This window comes from Heliconius melpomene, chromosome 11 (assembly GCF_056956725.1).
Source record: "Heliconius melpomene rosina isolate 202511_hmr_F chromosome 11, ASM5695672v1, whole genome shotgun sequence".
Lineage (NCBI taxonomy): Eukaryota > Metazoa > Arthropoda > Insecta > Lepidoptera > Nymphalidae > Heliconius > Heliconius melpomene.
The window spans coordinates 4,517,240-4,527,891 of record NC_140399.1 but is presented as its reverse complement, the minus strand read 5'-3'; the positions used below and the strand labels follow the sequence as shown (position 1 = coordinate 4,527,891).

The 10,652-nt window shown below is 31.5% G+C and overlaps 1 pseudogene across 1 annotated transcript; it reads left to right on the top strand.

The window, feature by feature from the left end:
• Positions 1 to 4,764: 4,764 nt before the first annotated feature.
• Positions 4,765 to 9,516, top strand: LOC146534478 (glutamine--fructose-6-phosphate aminotransferase [isomerizing] 1 pseudogene; annotated as a pseudogene). The gene has a single exon (XR_014878441.1). The product of XR_014878441.1 is annotated as a glutamine--fructose-6-phosphate aminotransferase [isomerizing] 1 pseudogene (transcript).
• Positions 9,517 to 10,652: the final 1,136 nt, after the last annotated feature.

Genomic DNA, 10,652 nt, shown 5'->3' with positions numbered 1-10,652 from the left:
GAATAGGAAAATATAGGTAATGTACCTATCCAATTATTTACAGTCGTCATTGCAAAACCTCTAGCAAAATCTTAACAATACATCCAACATGTTTTTGTGACTGTACAACTAAAGGCTTTAAATACATCATTTCTCATCATAGCTATGTTTAAAGACAAACGTAAATACAATTTATATTTATCTAATATCTATATATATAAAAGGACTTGTCCTCACTGACTGAGGTAAGACGCACGCACAGCCGTAACCGCTCATGGTAGAAACGTGAAATTTGGACAGATGTTTACTTTCGTAATCTGGACATCCACTAAGAAGGGATTTTGGAAAATTTTAACCCTAAAGGGGCGAAACAGGGGTTGAAAGTTAGTATGGAAAAAAATTTAAATCGGCACCGATTCTTATAAAATTTGAAATTCATACTCTTAAAAGTATTTAATTGAACACGTGTTTCATGGTTTTCTAGAATTCTTTCCATAAGGGTGCAAATAAGGGGTTGAAAGTTTGTATGGAAAAATTCTTAAATCATCACCGATTTTTATAAAATTTGAAATTTAGACTCTTAAAAATATTTCATTGAACAAATGTTTCATGGTTTATTAGAATTCACCCCTAAATACGTAAGCGAAGCTGCGCGCGTCCGCTAGTCTATAATATATTACTTTGCTAAAAATATAGGTTCCTATATTTTACTTTTAATTATTGCATCGAGACATATTTCTCATAACGCGAGGGATCTACTTTTAACAGAGACAAAAATAATGAAATGAAAAATAAGTTTCAAATTATTACAACTTTATGTTTTAGGGTTCCGTAGCTCAAATGGAACTACGGAACTCTTATAGAATCACACATCACATCTTATATAGTGCTGGTGTATATATTATCGTTTTCTTATTAAATTGTATATTTTCAACTTTGACATTAAGACAGGTTTGACTACTTCGATAGGTCACACTGCATACATCTTGAGATTATAAATGTCACAGAGATCGTGGTCATATTTTATTCCTTTTTCTACATAAGTATTTTAGTTGTTTGCTTTATAATATCAAAATTTGCTATATAATATTCAAATTGATATCTATACTAATATAATAAAGCGGAAGAGTTTGTTTGTTTGTTTGTTTGTTTGAACGCTAAGATCTCTGGATCTACTGGTCCGATTTACTATGTTTTTGTTTTGTATGAAAGCTGCATTCTTCAGAAGTGCTATAGGCTATATAATATTACAATACACATATATACTAATAAATTAAAATACTTTCTAATTTGACATGCAATTTATTCTGCCATGTTAATAACAACCGTCGTCGCTACGCGACCGCGTTCGTTACCGCGTCATTTTGATATTCATCCTTATGAAAATAAATATAATAGTCACTTTTAGCATTTCATCTAGATTGAAATTATTTTTCTATAGAAATTATATTCTTATATTTCAAGCAGGCGTAGCCGCGTCCGGGTCCGCTAGTTTCCTTATAAACCTTCTATATTAAAGTAAATTGTATATTACACACTTATAATATTGTTTTAATATTTATTTTTATTTATTTTGTTTAAGGCCAGTGGTGGCGCAGGAGCACAAGCGTGCGACTGCATACGCAGCTTGTGGTTACGATTACCATTTGAGGAAATAAAATATTTAATTCATATCAAAATAGATTTGGAGGAATAATAGTGGAATATATTGTGTGCATAGAAGTCAGCGTCCTTAGGTCGACATTGTTACCGTCGCCGCCGCCGCCGCCTCGGCGAAATTCCGCTATGACGACGCATTCAGAATAATAAGCAAATGTAACTGCTCTCTAAGGCATATGTGGCTTTATAAATAAAATGTACGTTATTATAAGATAAATTATTTATTAAATATACAAAATGAAACACATAAGAAAAATTGTTTCATAAACACCTATAGATCTTTGTCTTTCTTATGTGGTATCACAACCTATATGGGATGTCTAAATCTAAATGCGGCGTAATGCAAAGCAAAAAAGGTAAGGGAGTTTTAAAAATTGGTTACATATGAAACATAAAAGATGTACCTACCTATTATTATATATTTTTTAATAGAAAATAATGTAAAATGCGAATAAAAATTCAATTAACGTAAAAATGAAAACAGAAATTCCAGAGAGTGTGAGACATCAAGATTCAGTGCTTCATTCAACTTGTTGATTTTATGTGACGACTTATTTTACTCCTGGAACATGTAGAGGTGCCCTAAGAGATTGGGCGCCATATATGCTACTAACATGATAGTAGCCCAGCACATAATCATATTATATTGTCGTATAACTATAACCTCGGCAATCAGTAGACCGTACAAAAGGATTTATTTCGAAATCATATAAAACATTAGCTTCACATCAACTATCACTCGATAGTATAAGGTATTCCAAGTAAATATTTTATCTTATTTATTTTATCGATAATTACTTCGGGCAGTAAGTGTCCTATTGATTAAATATTAAGAATGAATCATATTATATTGTAAATATGTAATATATACTAACTTAATTATAAAATTAATACAGCTCAAGATCCCAGGGCCCCCAGACCTATGGCAAAGCAAAGCTGAGCAAAGCAATTTTGAGGACTGTTAGTCTAATATGTAGGTACCTAGGTAAGACAATATGCGTACTTACTATTATATGGGTATTAAAATAGTCCGTGAATAATATATGTAAAATGAAAGCTTGCAGCTTTTTACTACATTACATTATAATGTAGTTTACCCCAATTTTAAGCAACTTTTAGGGCGTCTGGCAAGAGTAAAGGCGTCAAGGGTCTGGTAATAATAAATATACATTTTTCACAGTATTCTTTAAAACATATTTAATTACGAACGTTTCTACTTTAACGTAGGTGCGTTAAGTTAGCGCGACTACTAGTACTTTGCTACTACTTTTAATGGCCCCCACAAAGTGATGAGCTTTATATGCATATCTACATGAATGAGATATATATCGATCTCTATCTTGATATGTTGTGAAATTAATACCTCACTGTCAAATCGACTATTAACAAGAAGACTGTATCAATAAGAATAAGCATCTGAGTACAACAATATGCATTTGAATACAACTTTAGAATAATCAGTTGTATTTCTATTACATATAATTAATTACTTTATAATAAACCAGAAAATTTGATCGACAGCACCATGTTAGCCTTGAGAAGGCTTCCTGTTGGTGCATACGTTGCCAGTGAAGGGGACTGCATCGAACCTTTGTTCCAATCCAAAAGAGAAATGTCGCGAAACTAGTCTATGACCTTCGACTGAATGTTGAAAAACACTTTTACTAGTCCTGTCGGCCTTTACTATTAAGGTAAATTAAATTTATTTATATCTTATAAAATAAATATTTATGTCAATAACCAATTACCTACTCCAATTTCCAAAAATTTTCCAATTTACATTCTCAAAAAAAGAGCCGAAAGTAAATGGGGTCCCCATTTCAAAAAATTAAGCCTACTTTGGATATCCAAATGCTTATCAATTTGTTCCTGATTTTCTTTTGGATTTAGTTTTGATTCACCATCATAAAATTATTTAATAACATATTTTTTTAAACCCTTAAAGAGAATATTAAATTAAAGAGTATGATTCTTAAATTCATTAAATAGCTTACTGCGTTGTTGTCAAGATCATGTTATAATTATTACTTAGGTATACGAAAAGGCGATATTGTGGCCCCAGAAGTTATCGTGGCCCCCTTTGATATTTGTTATTAAGAATAACGCCAACTTACAATATTAAAATTATACAAAAAAATCTGAGAGAAAGCAGCGCATTCCCGTTTTCCGAAGCACTTTGAAACTTTATTAACCTTAGGGCTTATTTAAATAACGAAATAGATGTCATCATCTCAAGCAGCCACGCAATGCTTGCTCTTTCTCACAATGATGAATAAAAATTGATTCATAATTGAATGTATAACTTATATAACCAATCTGTTGGCAAATTTAAGATAATAAAAAATATATAGGTGATATGCGGGCGAAGCCGCGAGTGGGCCGTTAGTTTATTCATATTTTCGTATTTATATTTCCGTTTCGTTTTGTAAAGCTCTAAAACTTTGCCATATAATGGACGGACTTACATAAGTCATTTCAATCATTTCATTCATCAGCATTGATGGTATTCTAGACTATACTTCATTGCTTTTCACCAGATGTCGTAAGTAGTTTGTAACTACGAGAGTCGTTCTAGAATAAATCTGTTAAAATGTCAAATGTAATAAAATGTTCTACGATTGATGGTGTGACATCAATTTAGTATTTAAATAATACATGATTGTTTTGTATTAACTGCCCCCGATTAGCTTGAAATAAATAAATATATTGACTTCACTACATTAAGTTAGTTAAAATAAACCATTCATGCAACCAGCCATATTCCGCCAAACAATATTTGTTTAGATCGTATCTTTTAGAAGCATTTGTAAAAATATCATACCAAAAAAAATATAGAAAAAAAAATACCAAAAATTTAATGACTAAATAGAAAATTCTTGACTCGAGTCAAATAGATTCAACATTTTATAATTCAATTAAAGTCAAACATAATTTTCAAAAATCTATCTTTCACGACTAGTATTTTGACCAGACTAACTATTTAAATATAAGCTTCATATATATTTAGCAATAAAAAGAAAGACCAAATCCTACAAAAAACGAATGCTAGGGATGTCCCGTGATTATGTATACCGTACCTAATAGCAGTGTTTGAAGTTGACATTGATACTGACATTGACACTGACAAGCCAGTTTAATTTTGTATATTCAATATTGGCCTATCTATCGGTCAGTCAATTCAGAAAAATTTATGGTTGTCGGTGCTTGCATATTAATTATAGTAACAACTGGTATCTACGTTAAAGAAACATGATGACGTGGGCTTTGCCATAAGTGAAAGTAATATATTAGTTGTTGAATGGAGACACATACCGAAAGTCTTCATTATTTTGTTTTCTGTTAGGAGTAGTCTCCTTAGATCTTAGTTGTGTTTGCGTGGTACCAGTTTTACTGTAATATTTCACTTCATTACAATGTGTGGAATTTTTGCATATATTAATCACTTGACACCGAAAACTAGAGGTGAAATATTGGAATTGCTTATAAATGGATTGAAACGCTTAGAATACCGCGGCTATGATTCTGCAGGCATCGCTGTAGATTCAGCTGGTCAAAAGGATATTGCTGTTGTAAAGGAAAGCGGTAAAGTAGCCGCTCTTGATAAATTGGTACAAGAACGTAAGTCTGAGTTAGCTGTAGACGAAACAGTAGAATCACATTGTGGTATTGCTCATACTCGTTGGGCTACACACGGTGAACCTAGCGCTTTGAACGCACATCCTCAACGCTCAGGTGAAGACAACGCATTTGTTGTTATTCACAATGGTATTGTTACAAATCACAAAGAAATTAAGCAATTTTTGGAGAATAAAGGATACTCTTTTGAATCACAAACAGATACAGAAGTTATTGCAAAACTTATTCATCACCTCTACCATCAGCACAAGGACTTCAGCTTCCAGCAGCTAGTTGAACAGGTAATTCAACAAATAGAAGGAGCTTTTGGTTTATGCTTTAAGTCTCGTTATTTCCCAAATGAATGTGTTGCCACCAGACGTGGTAGTCCTCTGCTTGTGGGTATTAAGACAAAGAGACGCCTATCTAGTGATCATATACCCATTATGTATACTAACAATAAAGCTACAAGAGGTGTAGTCCAACCAGTGCCTCGTGTGAATAGTCATGCCCATTTTAAACCAGAAGAAGAAAGAGATGTAGAATATTTCTTTGCATCTGATGCTTCTGCTGTTATTGAACATACTAACAAAGTCCTTTATTTTGAAGATGATGATGTTGCTCATATAAAAGATGGAGTTCTTAGCATTCATCGCTTGTCTGGCAGTAGTACAGATTCACATCAACGAGAAATTTTTACACTTAAATTAGAAATACAGCAAATTATGAAAGGCAACTATGACTATTTTATGCAGAAAGAAATTTTTGAGCAATCTGAATCTATCATTAACACAATGAGAGGTCGTCTCAACTTTGTAGATGGTACAGTTACCCTTGGGGGTATCAAAGATTATATTCCTGAAATTAAACGGTGCCGACGATTAATGTTAATTGGTTGTGGCACAAGCTACCACAGTGCTGTCGCTACTCGTCAATTATTGGAAGAGCTCACTGAACTTCCAGTTATGGTTGAGTTGGCATCTGACCTTCTTGACAGAGATACACCTGTTTTTCGTGATGATGTGTGTTTCTTTATTTCACAATCTGGAGAAACTGCAGATACACTTTCGGCCCTCCGTTACTGTAAACGTCATGGAGCTCTTATTGTCGGAATAACAAATACTGTGGGCAGTTCTATTTGTCGAGAGTCTCATTGTGGGGTACATATTAATGCTGGCCCTGAGATTGGTGTTGCTTCCACAAAAGCTTATACATCACAATTTGTCTCTCTGGTGATGTTTGCACTAGTTATAAGTGAAGATCGCATCTCCCTGCAGAAAAGGAGAGGAGATATTATTGAAGGATTACACCATTTACATGAGAAAATCCGGCAAGTACTGGCTTTGGACGGTAAAGTGAAGGCCTTAGCTGAAGATTTATATCGACAGCGCTCGCTATTGATTATGGGCCGTGGATATAATTTCGCGACGTGTCTAGAAGGAGCGTTAAAGGTAAAGGAACTGACCTACATGCACAGTGAGGGTATTATGGCAGGAGAGTTAAAGCATGGACCGCTGGCTCTGATTGATGACTCCATGCCTGTTATGATGATAGTTATGCGTGATCCTGTGTACACAAAATGTATGAACGCTTTACAGCAGGTAACGGCTCGGCAAGGGCAACCTATTGTTATTTGTGAAGAAGGAGATACAGAAACGATAAGTCTCGCATCTCGGACATTAGAAATTCCAAGAACAGTAGACTGTCTGCAAGGAGTACTTACTGTTATTCCGATGCAATTACTTGCTTATCATATAGCAGTATTGCGAGGTTGCAATGTCGATTGTCCTAGAAATTTGGCAAAATCTGTTACTGTGGAATAATTTGTAACATAGATTAAATATACTTAAGAGTGAAAGATGTGCAACTACCCACTTCTCAATTCATATGAGTTTCTTTTATGAAAATGGGAACCATTTTACTGTACTAATCTGTGTAAAATACAATTTACAAAATATCATGCTTAGTAGTTTTTACAAAAAAGCTACTAAGCAAATTTCAATCTTGCTTAAATCTATTTAAATACATTCCAATAGCTACTGAATAATTAATTGATTTAATAATGCAATTTGCATATTACATTCCTTTGCTTAATTTATTCAATTTTGCATAACAGAGAACCGCATCAGGCTTAGTCTATTACTTATTTAATATTATTATAATTTTTCCCTATAATTTGTCTTTCGCAAACCGTACAAAAATTTAAAACATATATATTATTTGTCATTAAAAAACACTTATTTTATACAGAAACACTTGTGGGGAAAAACTAGAATAAGAATTTAAAATAAAAACTAAACATTAAAAAAAAAAGAAGTATTCCTAAGGTTAAACTATTTTAAATATAACAATTGCAATGTATTGTACAATTACTTTTTAGTTAACAATGAGTAAAAAGTTAATAATTGTACTTAAAAATATATGATTTAAACATAACTTTTTAACTTAAAAATATTTTAAATATTTATATATAAATTGTTAATTTATAACTTAGTATAAGTTGTAATTAATTTGAATAAGGTCTAATTTGCCTTTAAAAGTTAAATACTGTTACTGTTTTTGTAATATAAAAATGATTTCATATATCAAAATATTTTGCAACAAAATTAGTGAAATAAAATTTTGTATTGCAATTCTTTAAAAATTCTTAAGAGCTGAATCTAAATGATAAAATACTTAATATTATTATTTGTATTTGCTAATCGAAACTGTATATTTGTGTAATGTGTAATTGAAGTTTGAGAAATAAGGAATAAATATACATATATATAAATAGTACTTATATGAAATCAAACAATATAACAGTTTTAACCGTTGTAGTTATAATAAAGTTCTTATTACTAATATTATTTTATATTCATTGTTATCATTGTATTATCTATACTTGAAATTTCAACTTAATTTTTTGTATAATAGAGGTAACAAAATCATTATTGTTTAGACTAGGTGCAAATTGTCTTGTTAAGTTGTTTTACAAAATGTATGTATACAAAATCTGTACAACAGATTTTTACGTTATTTATTTAAATATTGTTTATTAATAATTTTATACTTAATTTACATTATTTTAAGATTAAAATATATTGCAATATTCTTTTGTTTGTGTATTGTTCGCCTTACTTATTTAAAAAATACTATTATTCACGGATACTTATTATTGTTCTCTTTAAATCATTTTAATCAAGTGCACCGTTACGGAAAAAATATAAAGTGTTACACAGCGGTCGCTTGTAGAGTCAGTACTCAGTACAGTACGGTCAACAAGTTGTGGCGTCCTGAAAATGGTTGTAGATGGCTAAGCAGATTTGATTTTAGAATATTTTCTTACTTTTCGTTATTTTCTTCCCAAGTGAAAAATACGCAAAAGTTTAGAAAAGCTAACTTCAGGTCAGACCGTACTGTACGGGAAAATTACGTGACCAGAGTTTGAAACGAGCGTATTATATGAATTTCAAAGCACAGAATACACACTTTTTTGGTACACTTGTAACGTGTTATTGTGTACTATGGAAGTATATAGTTTTGGGTTTTTGTCATCGTAGCATGCTTAATCTAACTCCTAGGTTCCGGCCCTCGAGAATTCCTATACTTATATAGTTATATATATTTGCACTGCTAGTTAGACGCTTCCGGGGTGACATATCATTATAAATAGTCTAATAATAATAAATATATACTTAACTAACAAAGAAAATATACTCATTAAAGGATTCACTGCTATAAAATATATGTATTATATTCAAAACATCTATTGTAAAAAACATTGATTGGGCACAAGATATTCCCACAGCGGACAAACGAAATTGACGAGCTCTATTTATTGATGCCGATGTCCTTCAGTGAGAAACATCTAGTTAATATATGAGACTGAATTTTAACAATTAACACGCCAAAAAATAGTTATTATTAATCAGACAAAAGTTAATTAGACTAAAAATTTTGCAACACTGCAATGAGAAAATGCCCATCATACTCAATGGCTATTATTAAGGATGCTAATTAATTATTTATCAAAATTTAATTGGACCACAACGGTTCTACGTAAGGCGTGGAGCTCTTCTCTATTGTTTACAGACACTTTTTTTAATACCTAGTAACTGTTAATTTATTCTTATATAGAAACTAAGACATTTTATTGTAGGTACTTAAATAAAAGAAATCTACATCTAATAAGTCATAGAAAAACATAAATTGTCGCATAAGTTAATAAAGATTTTTTTTTTATATAAACCTATTTAAATAAAAATTTAATTAAGATCCAAACATGTCTTTGTTTCAAGGTTTTCCAACGAGCCAAATTCACGGCACATCATTACACTTTACACAAGTGTTACTTATTTTTAAAAAGTTATACCTAATTAAGTATATTTAATTTATATTTATTAATTTATTTAACTTTAAAATTTTGTTAGATAATATTAAAATTTATCCATAATTCTATTTTTTGTACATACCTACTTCTATATTCAGGGATCTTATGTAATAGTAATATAATGTTTAACAACACACGTAGAATTGAATATGTAGGTATGTTCTGTAGTATTTAACGCTCCGATTTCTTTGTCTTGGGATAAGTACTTCTTCTCATCTATTAACGGGTGTGCCCTGCTTTATTTAGCAAGTAACAACATTTTATAAAAGTCATATCCACCAAAAACATTTTCATTTAAAATGATGCCAAGAAGTTGGATTGCTCTATCAAAAGTTAGATAATAGATCTCATATAGTCAAATTTTGAACTCTACGCGCCATGACTTCATAAGGGCGTGTAGAGTTCAAACTGTACCGGATGAGTTTTAGAAAGTCTTGAACTGTTTGTTTTTATTAATTACAACAAGGAGTACCTACTTAGGAATATATATTTTCAGATCTCTAGTATCAAAATTGACAGAAGTGTCAGACAAACACACTTCCATCCCATAGTTTCAGGAGTAGAGAGGTCAAGATTTTTGTCGTTTGTATACTAACACTGGGTTACCTACCAAATTTCAGAGCTTTTCTAGAACTTTAGGAAGTATGGTACTCTACCCATCAAAACCTGTCTAAAAAACATGCAAGTTGTAGCCGTCAATAATTATTCTTTAACAATCATTCTTTCAAAGTACTTTTAAAATGTTTAATGATCTCCATTGCACCATATAGTCTAAATCTAAAGTAAGTACTAAACCTTACCAGGGCTGACCTTGTACAACATAAGTATATTAAACATAGATTGACAGCCATCCAAAATAAAAAAAAAATGTTTTTCATTTATTATATATGTACCTAACTTAGACCTCGACTTATCAGCCTTCCCGATAGCTGACTTCCGCATCTGCAAAACAAACTAGTACCTAATCGGTCGCATCCGGTGAGATGTATCTACCTAACTATAAAAAGAATAGTATGGTTTATATGTC